The sequence below is a fragment of the Macaca nemestrina genome, chromosome 10 (genome assembly GCF_043159975.1).
Source record: "Macaca nemestrina isolate mMacNem1 chromosome 10, mMacNem.hap1, whole genome shotgun sequence".
Lineage (NCBI taxonomy): Eukaryota > Metazoa > Chordata > Mammalia > Primates > Cercopithecidae > Macaca > Macaca nemestrina.
The window spans coordinates 122,993,034-123,016,152 of NC_092134.1; the positions used below are offsets into that span (position 1 = coordinate 122,993,034).

Sequence of the window (23,119 nt, forward strand, 5' to 3'; positions counted from 1 at the left end):
CTTAGATCACAACACCCAAGTCCTTTTGAATACCTGAAAGGCTTTCCAAGAAGGATGGGTACAAACAAGCCCAGACTGTGATGACTACAGTAAATACCTAACTCCTCAATGCCAGACACTGATGAACATTCATAAGCATTAAGACTATCTAGGAAAACATGACATCACCAAACTAACCAAATAAGGCAGCAGAGACCAATCCCAGAGAGACAGATATATAAGACCTTTCAGACAGAGAATACAAAAATAGCTGTTTTGAGGAAATTCAAAGAAAATCAAGATAACATGGAGAAGGAATTCAGAATTCTATTGGATAAATTTAACAAAGATATTGAAATAATTAAAAAGAATCAAGCAGAAACCCCAGAGCTGAAAAGTGCAATAGACATACTGAAGAATGAATCAGAGTCTCTCACCAGCAGAACTGATCAAACAGCAGAAATAATTAGTGAGCTTGAAGACAGGCTATTTGAAAATACACAGTCAGAGGAGAGAGAAGGAAAAATAATAAAAAAGAGTGAAGCATGCCTACAAGATCTAGATCTAATAGCCCCAAAAGGCCAAATCTAAGAGTTATTGGCATTAAAGAGGAGGCAGAAAGAGAGAGAGAGAGTTAGAAAGTTTATTCAAAGGGATAACAACAGGGAATTTCCCAAACCCAGAGGAAGATATCAATATTCAACTACAAGAACACTATAGAACACCCAGCAGATTTAATTCAGAGAAGACTTCCTCAAGGCATGTAATAATCAAACTCCCAAAGATCGAGGATAAAGAAAGAATCCTAAAAGCAGCAAGAGAAAATGAACAAATAACATACAATGGAGCGCCAATGTGTCTGGCAGCAGACTTTTCAGTGTATATCTTATAGGCCAGGAGAGAGTGGCAGGTCGTATATAAAGTGCTGAAGGAAAAAAAACAAAACAAAACAAACCTTTACCCAAAAACTGGATATCCAGTGAAAATATCCTTCAAATATGAAGGAGAAATAAAGACCTTCCCAGACAAACAAAAGCTGGGAGATACTATCAACACCAGAACTGTCCGACAAGAAATACTAAAGGAAATAATCTGAAAGAAAAGCATGTTAGTGAACAATAAGAAATCATCTGAAGGTACAAAACTCACTAGTAATAGTAAGTACACAGACAAGCACAGAATATTATAACACTATAATTGTGGTGTGTAAATGACTCATGTCTCAAGTAGAAAAATGAAAAGGTGAACTGATCAAAAAGAATAGCTATAACAACTTCTCAACACACAGTAAAATAAGATATAAATAGAAACAACAAAGAGTTAAAAAGCAGGGAGACAAAGTTAAAATGTAGAGTTTCTATTAGTTTTATTTTGCTTGTTGTTTATATAATCAGTATTAAATTATCACTTTAAAGTAATGAGTTATAAGAGTATTTGCAAGCTTTATGGTAACTTCAAATCTAAAACGTACAATGGGTACACAAAGATAAAAAGCAAGAAATTAAAACGTACCACCAGAGAAAAATCACCTTCACTAAATAGTAGACAAGAAGGAAGGAAAAAAGGAATATAAGATCATAAAACAACCAGAAAACAAATGACAAACTGGCAGGAGTAAGTCCTTACTTATCAATAGTAACATTGAATATAAATGGAGCAAACTCTCCAACCAAAAGACATAGAGTAGCTGAATGTATACAAAACAAGACCCAACAATCTGTTACCTACAAAAAACACACTTAACCAATAAAGACACACAGAGGCTGAAAATAAAGGGATAGAAAAAGATATCCCAAGCAAATGGAAACCAAAAAAGGCCAGAAGTATCTATACTTATATCAGACGAAATAGATTTCAAGACAAAAACTATAAAAAAGGCAAAGAAGGTCATTATATAATGATAAAGCAGTCAATTCAGCAAAAGGATATAACAATTATAAATATATATGCATTAAACACTGGAGCAACCAGATATATAAAGCAAGTATTATTAGTGCTAGAGAGAGAGATAGACCCCAGTGTAGTAACAGTGGGAGACTTCAACACCCCACTTTCAACATTGGACAGATTATCCAGGCACAAAATCAGCAGAGACTTTGGACTTAATCTGTACTATAGACCAAAGGGACCTAAGAGATATTTACAGAACATTTCATTCAGTGGCTGCAGAATACACATTCTTCTCCTTAGTACATGAATCACTTGCAAGGATAGACCATATGTTAGGCCACAAAACAAGTCTTAAAACATTAAAAAAAATTGAAATAATATCAAGTATCTTCTCTAACAACAATGGAAGAAAACTAGAAATCAATAAGAGAAATTTCAGAAACTATACAAACATATGGAAATTAAACAATATGCTCCTGAATGAACAATGGGTCAATGAAGAAATTAAGAAGAAAATTGAAAAATTTATTGGACCAAATGATGGTGGAACCGCAACATGCCAAAACCTATGGGGTACAGTGAAAGCAGTACTAAGAGGGAATTTTAGAACTGTAAGTTCCCACATAAAAAAGTAGAAAAACTTCAAATAAGCAACCTAATGATGTAATTCTTACATCATTGCATGGGATATCATTTTCTATCCCTTTATTTTCAGCCTCTGTGTGTCTTTATTGGTGAAGTATGTTTTTTGTAGGCAACAGATTGTTGGGTGTTGTTTTGTATACATTAAGCCACTCTATGTCTTTTGGTTGGAGAGTTTGCTCCAATGACTTTACATCTATTCTTTTTTTTTTTTTTTTTTTTTTTGAGACGGAGTCTCACTCTGTCACCCAGGCTGTAGTACAGTGGCCGGATCTCAGCTCACTGCAAGCTCCGCCTCCCAGGTTCATGCCATTCTCCTGCCTCAGCCTCCCGAGTAGCTGGGACTACAGGCGCCCGCCACCTCCCCCGGCTAGTTTTTTGTATTTTTTAGTAGTGACGGGGTTTCACTGTGTTAGCCAGGATGGTCTTGATCTCCTGACCTCGTGATCTGCCCGTCTCAGCCTCCCAAAGTGCTGGGATTACAGACTTGAGCCACCGTGCCCGGCTACATCTATAATTCTAATAAAGAATTAGAACAGCAGGAGCGAATCAAACCCAAAGTTAGTAGAATAAAATAAAGGTCAGAGCAGAAATAAATAAAATTGAAATGAAGAAAACAATACTAATGATCAGTGAAACAAAAAATTGGATTTGATGAGACAAACAAAATTGACAAGAGCTTAGCCAGACTAAGAAAAAAAGAGAGAAGATCCAAATAAATAAAACCAGCAATTAAAAAGGGAACATTACTACTGATACCACAGAAATTCAAAGGATCATTAGTGGCCACTACAAGCAACTATATGCCAATACATTGGAAAACCTAGAAGAGATGGATAATTTCCTAGACACAAACAACCTACCAAGATTGAACTATGAAGAAATCTAAAACCTGAACAGACTAATAACAATTAATGAAATCAAAGCTGTAATGAAAAGAATCTCAGCAAAGAAAAGCCTGGGACTCAATGGCTTCACTGCTGAATACTATCAAACATTTAAAGAAGACCTAATATTTATCCTACTCAAAGTATTCAAAAAAACAGAGGAGGAGAAATACTCCAAAATCATTCTGTGAGGCCAGTATTGGCCTATACCAAAACCAGACAAAGGCATACCAAAAAAAAAGGAAATTATAGGCTTATATCTCTGATGAACATTGATGCAAAAATCTCCACCAAAATACTAGCAAACCAAATTTAACAATACATTAGATCACTACATTACATTAGATCATTTACACTACATTAGATCCTTTCATTACAATACATTAGATCATTACATTAGATCATTTAACAATATGTAAGATCATTCATCATGACCAAGTGGCATTTATCCCAGAGATGCAAGGATGGTTCAACATATGCGAATCAATCAATGTGATACACTGTATCAACCACATGAAAGATAAAAACCATATGATAATTTCAACTGATGCTGAGAAAGCACTTTATAAAATTCAACATGCCTTCGTGATAAAGCCCTCAAAAAACTGGGTATAGAAGGAATTACCTCAATGTAATAAAAGCCATATATGACAGGCCCACAGCTAGCATCATACCAAATAGGAAGAAACTGGAAGCCTTTCCTCTAAGATCTGGAACAGGACAAGGATGTCCACTTTCACCACAGTTATTCAACATAGTACTGGAAGTCCTAGCTAGAGTAATCAGACAGGAAAGAAAGGCTGGGTGCAGTGCCTCACGCCTGTAATCCCAGCACTTTGGGAGGCCAAGGCAGGCAGATCACGAGATCAGGAGATTGAGACCATCCTGGCTAACACAGTGAAACCCCATCTCTACTAAAAATACAAAAAATTAGCCGGGTGCAGTGGCGGGCACCTGTAGTCCCAGCTGCTTGGGAGGCTGAGGCAGGAGAATGGCATGAACCCAGGAGGTGGAGCTTGCAGTGGGCTGAGATCACGCCACTGCACTCCAGCCTGGGCGACAGAGCGAGACTCCATCTCAAAAACAACAACAACAACAACAACAACAACAACAAAAATAAAACAGACAGGAAAGAAAAAGAAATATAGGAAATCCAAGCTGGAAAGGAAGAAGTCAAATTATCCTTGTTTGAAGATGATATGGTCTTATATTTGGAGAAAGCTAAGGGCTCCTTAAAAAACTATTAGAAATGATAAATCTAGTAAAGTTGTAGGATACAAAATCAACATACAAATATTAGTAGCATTTCTATATGCCAATAGTGAACAGTCTGAAAAAGAAATCAAGGGAGTAATCCCATTTATAATAGCCACAAATAAAATTAAACACCTAGAAAATAACCAAAGAAGTGAAGGATCTCTACATTGAAAACTGTAAAACACTGATGCAAGAAATTGAAGAGGGCATAGAAAATGGGAAGTTACTTCATGTTCATAAAGTGGAAGAATCAATATTGAATTGGAAGATTCAATGCAATTCCTATCAAAATATCAGTGACATTCTTCCCAGAAATAGAAAAAACAATTCTAAAATTTATATTTTACAACCATTTATATATCTAAAATTTATATATTTGCAACCACAAAAGAGCCAGAATAGCCAAAACTATCTTATGCAAAAAGAACAAAACTAGAGGAATTGCATTACCTGACTTCAAATTATTCTATAGAGCTATAGTAAACATAATGATACAGGCATAAAAACAGACATGTAGACCAATAGAACAGAATACAGAAACCAAAAAGAAATCTATGCATCTACAGTGCACTTATTTTTGATGAAGGTGCCAAGAACATACATTGGGGAATGGACAGTCTCCTCAATAAATGGTGCTGTGAAAACTATATCCACATGCAGAAGAAGTAAACTAGATCCATATCCCTCACTGTACACAAAAATCAAATCAAAATGGATTGAAGACTTTAAGACCTCAAACTATGAAACTAGTAAAATAAAACATTGGGGAAACTCTCTGGGACATTAGAGTGGGGAAAGATTTCCTGAGTAACACCCCACAAGCACAGACAACCAAAGCACAGATGGACAAATGAGCTCACATCAAGTTAAAAAACTTCTTCACAGCAAAGGAAACAACCGACAAAGTGAAGAGACACCCCACAGAATGGGAGAAAATATTTGCAAACTACCCATCTGACAAGGGATTAATAACCAGAATATAAGAGGAGCTCAAAAAACTCTATGGGGAAAAATATCTAATCATCTAATGAAAAGATGGGCAAAAAATCTGAATAGACATTTCTGAAAAGAAGACATACGAATGGCAAACAGGTATATAAAATGGTGCTTAACATCAGTGATCATCAGAGAAATGCAAATCAAAACTACAGTGAGATATCATCTGACTCCAGTTAAAATGGCTTTTATCTAAAAGACAGGCAATAACAAATGCTGACAAGACTGTGGAGAAAAGGGAACCCTTGCACACTTTTTTTTTTTTTTTTTTTGAGACGGAGTCTCGCTCTGTCGCCCAGGCTGGAGTGCAGTGGCGCGATCTCGGCTCACTGCAAGCCCCGCCTCCTGGGTTCACGCCATTCTCTTGACTCAGCCTCCCGAGTAGCTGGTACTACAGGCTCCCGCCACCACGCTGGGCTTTTTTTTTTTTTTTGTATTTTTAGTAGAGACGGGTTTCAGGGGGTTAGCCAGGACGGAGTCTTACTCTGTTGCTCAGGCTGGAGTGCAGTGGCACGATCTTGACTCACTGCAACCTTGGTCCCCCGGGTTCAGGCGATTCTCCTGCGTCAGCCTCTTGACTAGCTGGGATTACAGGTGCCTGCCACCACACCCGGCTAATTTTTGTATTTTTAGTAGAGACGGGGTTTCACCATGTTGGCCAGACTGCGAACTCCTGACCTCAGGTGATCCGCCTGCCTTGGACTCCCAAAATGCTGGGATTACAGGTGTGAGCCACCTCGCCCAGCCCCCTTGCACACTGTTGATGAGAATGTCAATTAGTTAAACCACTATGGAGAACAGTTTGGAGGTTCTTCAAAAATCTAAAAATAGAGCTACCATATGATCTAGCAATTCCACTGCTAGGTGTATACCCAAAAGAAAGTAAATCACTATATCAAAGAGATATCTGTACTCCCACATATATTGCAGCATAATTTACAATAGCCAAGATTTGTAAGCAACCTAAGTGTCCATTAACAGATGAAGGAATGAAGGAAATGTGGTACACATACACAATGGAGTGCTACTCAGCCATAAAAAAGGATGAGATCCTGTCATTTGCAACAACATGGATGGAACTGAAGGTCATTTTGTTAACTGAAATAAGCCAGGCACAATAAGAGAGACCTCACATGTTTTCCTTTTTTTTTTTCCAGTGGGAACTAAAAATTAAAACAATTGAACTCATTGAGATAGAAAGTAGAATGATAGTTAAGTTAGCAGAGGCTGGGAAGGGTAGTGGGGGAGTTGAGTGAGAAAAATTGTTAGAATTCATAAGAGCTAGTATTTGATAGCACAACAGAGTGACTATAGTCAATAATAATTTAATTGTACATTTAAAAATAACTAAAAGAATATAATTTGATTGTTTGTAACACAAAGGATAATGCTTGAAGTGATGGATACCTCATTTATCCTGATAAGATTATTACACATTGTATGCCAGTAACAAAATATCTTATATACCCCATAAATATATATACCTACTGTGTACCTGCAGAAGTTAAAAATTAAAAAAAAAAAAAAGTTAGAAGAATTGAAAATTACTTTAAAAATAGTCCATTGATTAAAAAAAGTTGGAAGTAAAAACCTGAAATCTAATTAGGGTTAATATGTATTGAAAAATGGATTGAAAAGTGGTTAGTTTTAGTTATTTCCAAATTTCTCCTTATTTTGGCATAATACTTCCTTTTTTTCAAGGAATTTTTTTGTTTCTTTATAGTAATGTATTAATGAGGGTCGAGGCCAGGCTGCTGTAGCAAAAAGACTCAAAATTAAAGTGGCTTAAAAAATTATAATGGCTTAAACAAAATAGCGATTTCTGTTGGTTTTTCTTTCTCACATATAAACCTAAATGTCTTGGATCAGTAGGTCGCTTTACTTTTCTCAGCCTATAGCCTTCATATGTGAGTGCAAGCCAGCTGCCTGTCTTAGCCAGTGGCCTGTGCAAAGGTGCCAAGGGACTCCTGCTCAAATGTTTTGAGGGCAAGATCCATTACTTTTGCTTATATCCCACTGAATAGAACTTAATCAAATGGTCACAACTAGACGCATGGAGCACTGGGATTTATCTGGGGTCATTTCAAAGTACTATTCCCCCAGTTTCTGGGAGATTGAAACTAACAATAAAGTTAGTTTCTGCTTAAACAATCTCTGTTTCACTCTGTTGCCCAGAGTGGAGAGCAGTGGCATGATCTCGGCTCACTGCAACCTCCATCTCCCAGGCTCAAGTGATTCTCCCACCCTAAGCCTCTTGAGTGCACCACCACACCTGGCTACTTTTTGTATTTTTTTGTAGAGACAGGGTTTCGCCATGTTTCCCAGGCTGGTCTCAAACTCCTGGCCTCAAGTGATCCACCCGCCTTGGCCTCCCAAAATGCTGGGATTATGGGCATGAGCCACCATGCCCAGCCAAAACTAATTTTTAATAACTTTTGCTTTCTGATAAAATAAATTTATTTTGATTAACTTTCATTTAAGATAAAAATAAACTTAATTCACCTTATATAACATTGTAAATAGTATTTGTTCATCAGGAAATTTTTGAAATAATCATGAACTCAAAGTAGGATACGGTTAGAAAAGTAAAATTATCACCATACATGGAAAATAAGCTAATATCTAGGTTTAATCTTAGATGGGGGTTTTGCATGCCTACGTGTCTATTGGATTTGCAATTTAATGCAGTTTTTTTTTTCAGAAGAATGGTATACTGAAAGTGGTTTTCAAATATTATGTCAACTAAAGCATTTGTTTTGACTTTTTACTCCGAAAACACTGACTTAATAGAAACACCTCTTATGAACGACTATTTCTTTATACTCCTAAATTACATAATTTGGCTTGTATCATAGACATTTGGTGACATGCAAGTTGCACTGTTGAATATGGTGGCTAAGACGAAGGGTTTTCGGTACCTCTGGAAGCTGGATGACAAGGTACTGCTCAAGCCAGCGACAGGGCATGCCACCAAATTGATTAGAGACCAGGAGATTCAATGGAGAATAATGAACAAGAACTTTGACATCTCCTGTGCTGTTTCCCTAGCCTCCTTGAAGATAGGAATTACCAGGGGCACTTATTAAATATTTAACTTTCCAGACCCCTCACTTGAAGATTCTGATGCAGCGGTTTTAGGTGGAGCTTGAGAATTTGCGTGTTTAACAAGTACCCCAAGGAAGTTTAAAACACTGTGCAGTGATAGACTTTATCCACTGGGCTGAAGGGATAAAGGGACTCCTCTGCTGCAAGTGATGGGGTGGCAAGCTGAGTGTCACTATCCTGTGCCTTCTGAGGCTCTTCCTCTGGCACAGGAGAGCCACTGTCCACTATATGCACTACAAGAGGCACACCTCTGGTCTTTGACACTGAGTCATAAGATGGCATATAAATGTTTCTTCTCTGGTCCAAGATCCGCTATCTGAGAGGAAATAGTTTTGTGACTATGGATGCAGTCCTAGCTGCCTTACTTCCACTACAATCCTGAAATAGAGTGACAGTCATTAGCAATAATGGGAGGTTCACAGATGATTCACTCTATTGGTGATGACTACTGTATTTTTAAAAAATAATTCTTTAATCTCTAGATTTCTTGGTAACCAGAGTATTTTCCTTTTCTTTCTTTTTCACTAATAGAAGCAGGAAAAATAATGGTTTACCCATTGAAACTTTCCAGCTTTTCTCTGGGCTTTGAATAGTTCAAGATAAAGCTAGAGCCCGTGCTAGGATAAAAATAGCTGGAACCTTGGATAAGCAGATTTGTGAGGATCTTTGTTGTTGTTGTTGTTGTAATCTGAACTGAAAAACTCTTGCTGCTTTAAGGTTCTGTATCCTTGATCACCAAGATGAGGCACTGTTTAGAATCTGATTCTAAGCAGGGGTTATTACATAAATATTTACAGTTTTGCTCTCCCAGTTCCAGCATATATATGTTTCACGTAGTTTTGGGTATAGCTCCACAGAGTAGGTTAGCCATAAGCTTTCTAGTTTATTCTAAACGGAACTGTGCAACTGTACCATGAATAAAGAGCCTAGAGTTAATAGTGAGAATTTTTTCTAAAAACAGCAGAATTTAGCAATAGTCTGTAGTTACATGGGATAATAAGTGGCTCTAAAAACACACCAATATTCTTGGAATATATGCTTGAGGCCACTCAATGGACACATTTTCTGTTCAGTGTGGCCTGAGTACCAATTTTGCATGATATAATAGCAAACTAAATATCAGGAGGGACAGAAGGGGTTGTTTTTAAACCTGTTATAAAGCAGTCACTTATATATAGTAAATTACTGGAAATAACAAGTACGATTTTACAGACTGCAAAATGAATAACCATGAGTTCCATGGAAGCAGGAGTGGTACCCATTGTATTAATTGTTGTATCCCTAGTTCCTGGTACATAATTGGTGCCTAATAACTTTTTCTTGCATAAATCAGGAAATGAATGAATATGCATTCTTGTTATATTAGAGGCTTATATGCAAATACTGTCCTTAAAAAGGAGCCAAAGGGTCTTGTATTGAAATTCCCGTATAGTCTGTCTTGGCCCACTTTCTGGGGGACTGAAAACCATTGTCATTTATAGTAATGATGGCCACATTTTTTTCTGGAGAAACAGTGGCCATTCAATAAGTATAGAGCAATAGTCTGCTTTAATTCTCCTTTCTGCCATTCCTAAAGCTTGACTTTCTTCTCATTTCGCCTGCAAATTGCAGAGAAAGAAATAACAGAGTCATAGGAGCTCATAGGTTTGAAAGGATCCTAACAGCTATCTAGTAGTCCAAATATCTTTGGATTACTGGAGTCCAAATGCTGGAGAAATTTTACATCCCACTAAGTTTCCTGGCTGATATTTATCTTGCCCTAGGGATTGGCAGAAGCTTCCCATCTCTTGAGACGAATCATTCTCATCTCGTGTAGCTAGATTGTTTAATCGATTTTCTATAGACTATGCTGAAAATCTTTCTTCTAAGTTCTACCCATAAAGACCATACAGAACAAATCTTTCTTCCATATGACCGTCCTTTATACATTTGCATACAACATTCAAGTCCCCACATGGGTCTTTTCATAACAATTATGATAGTTGCCATTTATAATACATCAGGTCCTATGCTAAGCACTTTACAGGCATCATTTCATTTAGCCTGCACAATAAACCCACACTGTAGTAGGTACCACCATGATCTTCACTTTGTAGTCTTTTTTTTTTTTTTTTTGAGACGGAGTCTCGCTCTGTCGCCCGGGCTGGAGTGCAGTGGCCGGATCTCAGCTCACTGCAAGCTCCGCCTCCCGGGTTCACGCCATTCTCCTGCCTCAGCCTCCCGAGTAGCTGGGACTACAGGCGCCCGCCACCCACTTTGTAGTCTTAGAGAAGTTAAGTAATTGCCCAAAAGTCATAGAGATAGGAAGCTGCAAAACTGAGATTTGAACATGTTTAGATTAGAATTTAGTTTCAGGTCTACTTAACAATGAATTTCCCACTATTTGTTTGAGAAGCCCGGGTTGCTTTCTGTTATCGATGACTAAATCAGTCCTAACAAATACACTCGCCAGTTTGCATTTTGCTGCATCCAGCTTCTTTTTGCATTTGGAAACAGTGTTTTTTTTTTTTTTCCTGTCTCCAGTTTCATAGTCTTTTTCCTTTTCCCCTAGATTCTTAAAGATCACTGAATGTGGTTTCAACTACTTCTGACGGTAATGAACTGTGTCTACAAAGCAGAACAAGTAAATTCCCACTCTGCCAGGCTGCTAGCTAGCATTTCAGGGTGGCATGCAGCCATTACTCTACCAACTCCTTCTTTCACTAAATATAAAATGTATATACTGCCCCACAGGGAGAGGGGAAATAGTTGGCAAGGTGAGAAAGGGAATGCATTTCCTTTTAGTTGTATCATCTTACATGAATTCATTCTCTTGTGGTTTAGAAAACAGACTTATTAGAGTCTATTTTCTGAGCCATTTTTGGGGTTTCTGAGACTATTGTTTGAGTATTTTACAACTCTGTGTAGATTTGATATGGACAGATCATCCCAATGTTTCATCAGAGAAAGTATAATACTCCAGCTGACTTCCGTTACATAAACAAAGACAAATTATCTGAGAACATGGGAACAATGAGAGATCCTAGACATGGGGAAAGAGGAAGCGTATTGAGCCACAGGAGTTAAAAAAAATTCAAGCACACACATACACAACAACTACATCTTTAAAATAAAAATGTGGGACCCCAAAGATATCTATAATTCCTCTTTCTCCAGGATTTTCAAGCCTACTCAGAAAGTAGCCCATAGGCTACATTAAGCATGATGATATTTTCCTGGTTTTTATCTACTCCGATTCACCTCTGATCTCATGCATACGCAGACTCAGGTTCTTTCAGCTTCCTTGTGATGTTCAATTCCTTTCCTTTTTTTCTACACTGGCTGTTCTCATTGATATCTGATATAACATTATAAATAGTACGCCGAGGTATTGGCTGCCCACCAAGCTGAACAAGGTGGACTGGCTGTGACTGCCAGTGCCTGACATCCAGGGAAGTAGTAACACTGCTCCGTGGTACCAGTCACCTTGCTACCCTCTTCCTGGGCCCCAATCAGGCCAACACGTACCTTACAAAAAGCACAATTTAGGGTCAAGTTGGATTTCCCTCCTCCTCCAGGGACTGTAAAGAAATAAGAAAAAGGGCATATTGAGATTGAGCCAACTCTCATTACTGCATTGGAGAGCAGGTTTGTATATCAATTATAATTCTCCCGCTATCATCATCCAATCATTTCTTGCTTATTATTCTTACCAATTTTGCCAATGGGTTAGCATGGTCAGGAGGAGAAATTGGAAATCCAACTGATTTTCTTAGCAAATGGTGGAGAAAAATCTTGAAAGTAAACTACTGGTTACACAGAGATTTTACAATTATCCATGGGCTTTGCTTATCTGTGCCCTCCCGATCACGTACTACCCCAGATAATTGAAAATGTATGGTATATGCATAACCATGTCAGTATGCAGCAAGATGACAGAGTGAAACAGCAGGTTTGGGTGATGCGGTAGACTGGTTGAAAACAATGCGATAAAGTCAGATAGCTGAAAACAAATTCAAAAACAAAAAGATAAAGTTACTGAACAAAACAGAATGCAAAATTAGTTTGGAAACATAATGGAAATAAATCCTTGTGTTTAATATTCAGTGTACAGACCCATAAAAAGTCAATTAAAGGTTTAAAATTTCAGCACTGATTCATATGTCACTGCATGTGTTCTTCGGTCCTGGTGCAGAAATGAGTTTTTTTAATTATTTATTTATTTATTTATTTATTTATTTATTTATTTTAACAATAATCCTTTATTCATGAGGTCCCTTAGGCCTGCCATGCTCATGAGTCCATCAGTCAATGGAAAAGAACTGTTAGAAATATCGTAATAGTCCACCAGATCTGAGAGATGCAACACAAAAATGTGTTACAGCCAATACAATTAGTATAATTATTTTTAGCTCCAAAAATTATGGACTTCTTTCTACCATGGTTTATTTGCAGTCTCTTGAGATAGATCGCAACCTGTAATTTTATGCATTAGTTTTCCACCCCTCCCAAGGGAAAAAAAAAGCTAAATGCTAGGAAGCTGACATGATAAAGATAGCACAGAGGTTAGAGGGTTCACTCCAGCAGGAAATAGCACTTAACTGAGAGGCTACATGCAAAATTATTTCAACTCTAAATTCAGATTTTGTTTAAAGTAGAAAGTGTTATTTCCTTCCTTCCCTGGGGGTTGGGGTAAAGGAGAGGTTGGACAGTTGATGACTGTTTCACACATTCTGGGCAATGAAAGCAGAGCTTGAAGGCTCCAGCCACTCCCTAGGGGATGTCTGAAAACCCACGTCTGTTGTCCCCTCTTTGCCTCTCTTAGCTGTGCCAGGGCAGAAAAGGGGGGCAAGAGCAGCCATGCTGATACTTTCCTTCCCCAAACTGAGACCCCTGTCTTTACCCTGGTTCTTTGCTTTCTCAGCATGCTAGGAGAAAGGAGAGGGACAATGATGCAACTTGAGGTCATTCCGTGAGACAGAAATTCCAAAAGGAGTGGAAGGGGCTTCTGAACAGCAGTCACTCACAGGGTCATGTCTCAGTTCATTATTATTTTAAAGAGGACAAGAGCATGGTAGGACTGGGAGACCATGCAAGATTATAAGGGGTGAGAAGTGCCAGGTGAGGTCAGCTCACAGGATTATAAAATGATAAGCTTGGAAAGACGTAAGGGAGGCATTTTCTGTGAGCTGTTTTGCTGATGAAAAATTTGTTTGTGGCTAAAGAATTTTCTTGGAGGCTATGACTCTTTTGATGTTTCAGGAAAGTAAGATTGAATATTTATGGATAGGTTTTGATGTTATGAGAACAGGTGCCAGCCCTTTCAGTTTTTGTTTGGACTTAGAAAGGCATGCTAACAGGTGAGGAGAGTGTTGGGTGTGTCTGCTGTCTCCATCACCATGAAGCATTGTGGGAGTTTTGATAGATCCTTCTTGGGCATCCAACCAGGGTAATATCTTGACGCTAGATCTTATTCAAACAATAACCTTTCTACTACTTAGAGCTTTAATTTTGGGACAGACTGAAAGAAAGCTCCCTGAGCTTCAATTCCTGTTTGCATTAGTGCATTACTATAGATACATGTGGCAGGCTTACTCTGGAAAGCAAAAATGCCACCTCACACTGCCCAAACAGTAGGATAACTCTGCGTTTCTGCATTCTCCTACCCTAGTTCCCTAGGAGAGATTTAGAGGGAGGTGGTGGTAAAGGCATTAAGCATCCATCTTTTCAAACTGCCAGTTTTCCCTTAGTCCCATGGTTCTGTATATAATTGGAAGAGTTCCTAGAGCAAACGAGGGCTGGGGTAGTAACTCAATCATCCCTGAATTTTATTAGTCAGACCATTACAGTTCTGTCTATCACGCTGAGATTACAAAAGCTCCAGGGCCTGGACTAGGTCTTCTCTTCTGTCTTATATAATATTAAACTAAAAACAGGCCCTTGAGAAATCACAAATATAAATAAAATGAATATAATTTAATATAAATGTCATTTGACTACTATATATAGATAACAATAATGGAAAATTTAAGGAAACTCTTAGTTAAATCTGTAAGTGAATTTAAGATTGGAACAGAAAAATAAAATATCTCCCATGGATTTCTCATTTTAAATTAGTGTGACATTTCAGTAAAATACTGAACAGGATCCAACTGATCTTTTAATTAACTCTTGTGTGGGCTTTACTAGGGGCCATGCTTGGGAGTGAATCCCAGTCATAGCTTAGCTCAGTATAAAATGTGGCAATAGCTTCTAGAATTTGACCAAAACCTATCATTTGACACCTGTGTCCAATTAGTTCTCAAAATCTGTAGCTTCTTACATTGTATTCCTGGTATTTATTCCTTTCTGTTTAAAAAGAAATCAATCATTGTCACCTAGGTCTAGAATTCTAGGGCCTGGCAGGTGCAAGAAGCCGTAAGTATCATTTAAAATTTTACAATAATTAAAAATGTTTTTATATTATATTCATTATATTTAATAGAACTTCCAACTGTTTATACCATTTATTCATGGCTGCATGAAACTCATATGGTGTCTACATCATATTATAGTACCAGGTCTTTCAAAAGACATATTTTTAACAACAGTTAAAGGAAATTTTATTCATTAGTTTTTATTTTATTCATAAAATAAATGGCAGTTTTTTTCCTTGATGCCTGTTTTTTAGGTTGTGTATGAAACTCTAAAGAGTTTCATGTGGCTTTAAGGCAATTAATTGGTCTCCAAAGCAATCCAGATAGCCCTACTTGTCCTTAATTACCCTTTACTCCTCAATTTTAATTGTCTCAGTGCTCTTAGTCTTTCATAAAGACAATTAACTACTCCTGCTCCATTCTCCTTGGTTTACTTTTAAAAATTCCTTTTAGGTGACCCTTTTTCCTCCTATGCCCAACTGGATCCTTTAATTAACCCTTGTGTGGGCTTAACTAGGGGCCATGCTTTGGAGTGAATCCTAGTCCTAGCCACTTCTGAACACAGTGCTAAATTTTCTCTGCCCTTGACCAGGATGTAAGTCTTTTTTTTTTTTAATTTCAATAGTTTTTGGGGCACAAGTGGGTTCTGGTTATCTGGATGAATGCTATGGTAGTGAATTCTGAGATTTAGTGCACCTGTCACCCAAGTAGTGTACATGGTACCCAATTTGCAGTTTTTTATCCCTTACCCCTCTCTCATCCTCTCCCTTCTGAGTCTCCAATGTCCATTATACATATATACACACACACACACACACACACACACACACACACACACACACACAGATATATACACTATACATCTTTGTGTTCTCATAGCTTAGCTCACACTTATAAGTGAGAACATATGGTATTTGGTTTTCCATTCCTGAGTTACTTCACTTAGAATAATGGCCTCCAGTTCCATTCAAGTTGCTGTAAAAGACACTATTTCATTCTTTTTTTATGGCTGAGTAGTATTCCATGGTGTAAATATACCACAGTTTCCTTATTCACTCATTGATTGATGGGCACTTAAGTTGGTTCCATTTCTTTGCAATTGGAAATTGTGCTGCTCTAAACATAAGTGTGCATGTGTCTTTTTCATATAATGATTTTTTTCCTTTGGGTAGACCCAGTAGTGGGATTGCTGGATCAAATGGTAGTTCTACTTTTAGTTCTTTAAGAAATCTCCTTACTTTTTTCCATAGAAGTTGTACTAATTTACATTCCTACCAGCACAGTGTAAGTGTTGGGATGTAAGTCTTCATTTTTTTCTTTTCTTTCTTTTTTTCTATAAAGACAAGGTTTTACTGTGCTCTCCACGCTGGCCTCAGGTGATCCTCCCATATTGGCCTCCCAGAGCATTGAATTACAGACATGAGCTACTGTACCTGGCTGACCCATTTCTTATTAAACTTGAGACACCCGCCATCCACCTTTAATGACCTTGAGTAATTAATTCCATTGCATGCATCTGATTCAGGCAAAGCCATGTACGTTGGCATGAACATTTGTATAGTACTTAGACCAGGATCTGGTATCTTTTTAACTGCTATGCAATTGCTAAATGCATAAAAAAGTCACTTGTGCCCTATACGTACTTGGTGTTCCAGACCAGATTGTGACTTGCTTATATTCATCTTACCCTAACTAAGGCCCTTGCTAAGGGCCATAGCTAGAGGGTGCTGAAGCTGGCTTGCACTGGCTTACCAGTCACTAGTTAACTTTTCAGGAGTTTTGTGAGCTGGTTGTAAAACATTGCCATAATTAAAAATTAAATTATATGAACTTGTAATTAAACAACTTATTTTGAAAAAAGAGGTAATAAATACTCAAAGCTTATCACTTCTTAATGGTTTTACTACATTCTAATGTTATCTATGTGCTTGAGGTTATGTCTATTGTATCTACCATGGGTAGCACACAGCCACAGGGCAGCTTACTGCCATGGTTCGTTCTTTCTTTCTTTCTTTTTTTTTTTTGAGACGGAGTCTCGCTCTGTCGCCCAGGCTGGAGCACAGTGGCCGGATCTCAGCTCACTGCAAGCTCTGCCTCCCGGGTTTACACCATTCTCCTGCCTCAGCCTCCTGAGTAGCTGGGACTACAGGCGCCCACCACCTTGCCTGGCTAGTTTTTTGTATTTTTTAGTAGAGATGGGGTTTCACCGGGTTAGCCAGGATGGTCTTGATCTCCTGACCTCGTGATCCACCCGTCTCGGCCTCCCAAAGTGCTGGGATTACAGGCGTGAGCCACCACGCCCAGCCGATTGTTTCTTTCAATGGCTGTTCTTTACTAGATAGAAGGTGGAAACCTCATGATGCTTTATGTATTACTCTATATCAAAAATGCTTTTCTAACCAATACCATTGATTTTTTTTTAAATTGCTTGATGTATTATACATACGAAAAATGCATAAACATATGGGTATAGTTAATAACTATTATGTAGTAAATATCAATGAAACCACTATCTAGGGCAAAAAATAGAACACAATTAGAAACTGCTTGGTATCTCTCCCCACATAGAGGCAACCACTCTCTGGACTTTGTAATAATCTCTTACTTGTATTTCTTTATGGTTTTGCCACTCATTTCCATATAATTTCTCACCATAATTTATTTCTGCTTTAGAATTTTATGTTACTGAAATACAGTGTGTGTATATCTGGCCTTTTTCTTTTCAAATTTTTCTTACGTGCTTCAGACATGCTGTCATTTGTACTGAAAAAAAAAATCCTTTAAACCTTGTGACAAGTGGGCATTTGATCAATTTCAATGAACTCATACAGCTAACTGCAGATGAAATTTAATGGAGATGGTGGACAGAGGGGCCCACATCCATCTCAGCTATATATTTTTTAAACCCCAAATTGCCCTCAGGCCCCTTCCATTTTTTCTTCTGGAAGCCAGGCCACCAGAGCTCAAGCACTCAGCCACTTTGTGCAGCAGCTACATTACCTGTATATTTGCTCTTCCCTCATTTCCTCTGAGCTCTGAGATCCGAAGTCCTACAGAGATATGGATCCCACTGCAATCTTCCAAGGGTGACACCTGGCTGGTGGGAGTTGGCCATATCTTTAGGGGGGCCAAGTAAGCACTTGGCATTTCCTTGAAAGCTGCCAGGATTGCTGCCCGGGATGCCTCCCTCCCCCACATAGTGGGGACAGACCTGCTCTGACTGGGCATATGTAGCATGGAAGCAGCATGTAAAAGCCATGATGGGTGTGGGTGGCAGGTCAGCATGCTGGTCAGTGTGAGCACAGCCTCCTGGTGGGGCCAATCCCAAACTCCTTGAGCCAGATTTCTATAGTTCTTGAAGGGAGTCTATGTACAGGAGATGGAAATTTGGGGAGTTGATGTGCATAGGTACTCAGTCATCAAAAAGGAGTCCTCCTTTAGCATGAGAACAGAGCCCTGGAATCCCTCTGGTGTTCCAGGAATAACTCTTTAGCTTCTAAATTGAGGAAACGTTCTGATGTTCTCAGGGAAGTTGCTGGGCAGCTTCAGCAAAGCTGACATGTTGTGTAGCCCTCAGCGGAGTTATGACAATGGCCTTTTCCAATGATTAAGGAAGTAACTCAGTATTTTATCATTGTTTCAACTGTACTCTTGTGCAATGGACAAATACTAGTCCTGGGTGTATGTGTGTGTGGTGAGGGACAGAATCCATGTACTCTAAGGACTCTTAATTCCTTCTACTGGCTTTCAAAAATGCAGAAATCTTTCCTGTTACGGGTGAAAAAATCAAACAAAACAAATTAACTTGACTCGGTTACAATTTCTAGCTACCATTTTAGTTTTCTACCATTGTTCACAGAAAAACTGCACAAATAAAAGATCCAAATTTATAGCCTCAATCTTCTTACTATCGGCATCCTTCTCAATCCACTTTAATCTGCTTACTTTCCCAAAAAAGTCAAGAAGGCACTGAAACTAAGAATAGGACACCATAGGATGGGAGCTATTGAAGAACAAGTAGAAGTTCCTGGTAAGTACAGATAAGACTGATGAAATAAAGGTGAATTAAGACAAACGGAGAATCCACCCATGAGCTTCTGCACACATCTTAAAAGGAGTACCAAAAGTGCAAATTGAGAAAAAAGAAGATTAAAAAAAATTAATATTTTTTTCTCAGAATGGACAAAATATATAAATGATAAGATTGAAAGGGACTATGAAGTGCCATGTTGAACAACATTTTTTGACATCTTACACCAACTATATCCCTGATGAATTTCAGAAGATGATGAATACAAAGAATAAAAAGTGATTCAAAGGAAAAAGTTCTTACCTATAAAGGAAAAGAAATTATATTGGTTTTAGACTTCCCATCAACATCACTTGATACAAAAAATAACAGTTTAGACCCGGCGGGGTGGCTCACGCCTGTAATCCCAGCACTTTGGGAGGCCGAGGCGGACGGATCACGAGGTCAGGAGATTGAGACCATCCTGGCTAACACGGTGAAACCCCATCTCTAGTAAAAATGCAAAAAATTAGCTGGGCGTGGCGGCGGGCGCCTGTAGTCCCAGCTACTTGGGAGGCTGAGGCAGGAGAATGGCTGAACCCGGAGGCAGAGCTTGCAATTAACAGAGATTGCGCCACTGCACTCCAGCCTGGGCGACAGAGTAAGACTCCGTCTCAAGGAAAAAAAAAAAAAAAAAAAAAAAAAAAAAATTAACAGTTTATTTACTCTAAGTTATAAAGGGAAAGATTTGATCCTAAAATTCTGTTCCAGTCTCCCATTTGTCTCCCATTTATCCTTTATGAAAAATTTATTTGAGAATATATCTAAAGAAATAAAAATAGATCTATGAGAAAAGAAGGTATGGAATCCAAGAAACATTAAAACTTGTCTAGTAATATAATAAAGTCCTAGGATGATCCAAATTATAGCATGAAGCCCAACGTTGCACAAAGAATGTCTTTAAAAAGAAAGTAGATTGTATTACAAAATTGTATTGTCAGGGCCAGGCGAAGTGGCTCGTGCTTGTAATCCCAGCACTTTGGGAGGCCGAGGTGGGTGGATCACTTGAAGTTAGGAGTTTGAGACCAGCCTGGCCAAAATGGTGAAGCCTGGTCTCTACTAAAAATACAGAAAATAATTTAGCCAGGTGTGGTGGCAGGATCCTGTAATCCCTGCTACTCAGGAGGCTGAGGCATGAGAATAGTTTGAGCTCAGGAGGCAGAGGCCACAGTGACCCCAGATCACACTACTGTACTCCAACCTGGATGGAGCAGTGAGGCTCCATCTCAAAAAAAAAAAAAAAAAAAAAAAATTGTTGTGAAGAAATTGCGTGATCTTCAGTGAGATACAGTCTCACACCAGTTAGAATGGTGATCATTAAGTCAGGAAACAACAGGTGCTGGAGAGGATGTGGAGAAATAGGAATGCTTTTACAGTGTTGGTGGGAGTGAAAATTAGTTCAACCATTGTGGAAGACAGTGTGGTGATTCCTCAAGGATCTAGAACCAGAAATACCATTTGACCCAGTAATCCCATTGCTGGGTATATACCCAGAGGATTATAAATCATTCTGATAAAGACACATGCACACATATGTTTATTGCAGCACTATTTACAATAATAAAGACTTGGAACCAAGCCAAATGCCTACCAGTGATAGACTGGATAAAGAAAATGTGGCACATATACACCATGGAATACTATGCAGCCATTAAAAAGAATGAGTTCATGTCCTTTGCAGGGACATGGATGAAGCTGGAAACCATCATTTTCAGCAAACTAACACAGGAACAGAAAACCAAACACCACATGTTCTCACTCATAAGTGAGAGCTGAACAATGAGAACACATGGACACAGGGAGGGGAACATCACATACTGGGGTCTGTCGGGGCATGGGGGACAAGGGGAAGGAGAGCATTAGGATAAATGCCTAATGCATATGGGGCTTAAAACCTAGATGACGGGTTGATAGGTGTGGCAAACCACCACGACACATGTATACCTATGTAACAAACCTGCATGTTCAGTACATGTATCCCAGAACTTAAAGTATAATAAAATAATATAAAATAAAAAATTAAAAAAGTAAAAAGAATCATGTGATCTTATTGATAAGATAATGATTTGTTTTACTAATCACTGGAAAGAGGGCAATAAGAAGGCCTGGGAAAAGTGACTCTTAAAAAAAATCATAATCCCAATGTTCAGCAAAGTAAAATGTGACATGAATTTGAGTAACTGATGGATTGTCAGACAAGCAATCTTATTGGATGTTGATGTTTGGGACATTTTCTTTCCACACAGCTGACAGTAAGGCTTACTGGGAAGTTCCAATGTGATAACGTTTGAAGGCACCCAACACGACACCTTGTATATAGTAACTGCTCAAAGGTTAGTTCCTTCTTTATTATTTCTGCCTTACCTTCTAGCACTTCCAACTGCTTTTGGCCAAAACTTGTATTTTAAATAAGTATGTAAGACTTCCAAACTTTGTAAATGATGTTTCAATCATTAAAAAAATTGTTTAATTTCTCTTTAGGAAGAAGTGACAGCAGCTTGGCCAGTTATAAGGAAATCAGATGACTGCTTTGGATTGCAAATGAAGTTCTAAAGATTAAATAATACTCAGAAATTTTTTGGGGGTGAAATTCTTGATACTCTCAATACCTTAAAAGAATAATGTAGTGACTGAAAATACAGTATTAGGACACAAACACCTGTTCTCTCTGAAGGAAAAGCAGTATATTATAACAGATCAAAGTGATACATTTATGATTGCTTTACTCTTTTTCTCCTTTCTTTACAGCAAAGCATATATTCCCACTGCTCTGTAGCTATAGACATTTCAAGGAGATTGGTGTGTTTCAATAGGTTTCCTGTCCTTCCTTCAAAAGAAGCCGAGTGCATGAAAAATTCTAGGCAGATCATTAAAATTGTAATAATATCCCAATGTGGAAGATGAAAGGGAAGAACTCTGCCTCATGCTGGATTTATTTTTAGTGCCCAATGGGTGTTTTTTTTGTCTGGTACTCGGATCAGGTCACCCCAGAAGGAAACGATCACATTAACATTGGTGTTTGCTGTGAGATATATTATTTAGTGGGACTGTAACCTTTGAAACATAGATGAAAATGAATGGAGATGATCCTGCATCAAATTCCATTTATTGAAACCAGCTATTTTGGCTAGTGATGTGCCTGACAATTCAAAGTAAACTCATCTCTTTTGAAACAATTTATTGCCCAATTTCAGATAGCAATCTATTGCCTGATGCACGCTGGACCACATGCAAAGTGTCTGTCACTGGCCCGAGAGTCTTAGAGTCATATTTTATTTGCTTCCACATCAATAGAGCCCTAATCTCACTTCAGAATTTTCTACAAAGGCAAAGTCAATAGGGATTGATATCGTATCTGTTAATGAGAAGCAGGTCGGTTATTGATGACTGTTATTCTGAGAGAATCCCAGAGCTGCCCCTCCTCCTGGCTTCTGCCTCACTTTTCCATTCTTTCATTTCATTAGAGCCTCAGCAGAGTGAGATTTGAGGAACACGTAGGTGGCAAAATGCAGGGAAGCTAATTTTAATACTTCAGGAGCTTTGGGAAAAGATTTATGGGGAGGAAGTTATCTAGAAACTAGAAATCTTCATTTGATTTCACCAAGTGACTTCGAATGATTGTCTTTGAATGTTCACATAAGAACAGTATTTTCACAATAACCATTAAAAAAAAACACACAACCCAAACATGTTAACAGGCAATATTCTTTTTGCTAACTTTGCAATTTTGGGAAAGATACTTAACCTCATTCAGCTTTAGTCTCATTTATAAAAATAGCTGGGAAGTAATAGCCTCTACATCATTGGGTGATGGGGAACATTAATTGAGATGAGTTAACATATGATAGCTGTGCATATTAAATATAAATTTAATATTATATATTATAGGATCTAAACAT

At 38.2% G+C, this 23,119-nt stretch overlaps 1 long non-coding RNA gene across 1 annotated transcript; it reads left to right on the top strand.

The window, feature by feature from the left end:
* The first annotated feature begins 19,031 nt into the window (after positions 1-19,031).
* Positions 19,032-22,006, top strand: LOC139356571 (uncharacterized). The gene is made up of 3 exons (XR_011608593.1): positions 19,032-19,181; positions 21,467-21,553; positions 21,702-22,006. It is a non-coding gene; the product is annotated as an uncharacterized lncRNA (long non-coding RNA).
* Positions 22,007-23,119: the final 1,113 nt, after the last annotated feature.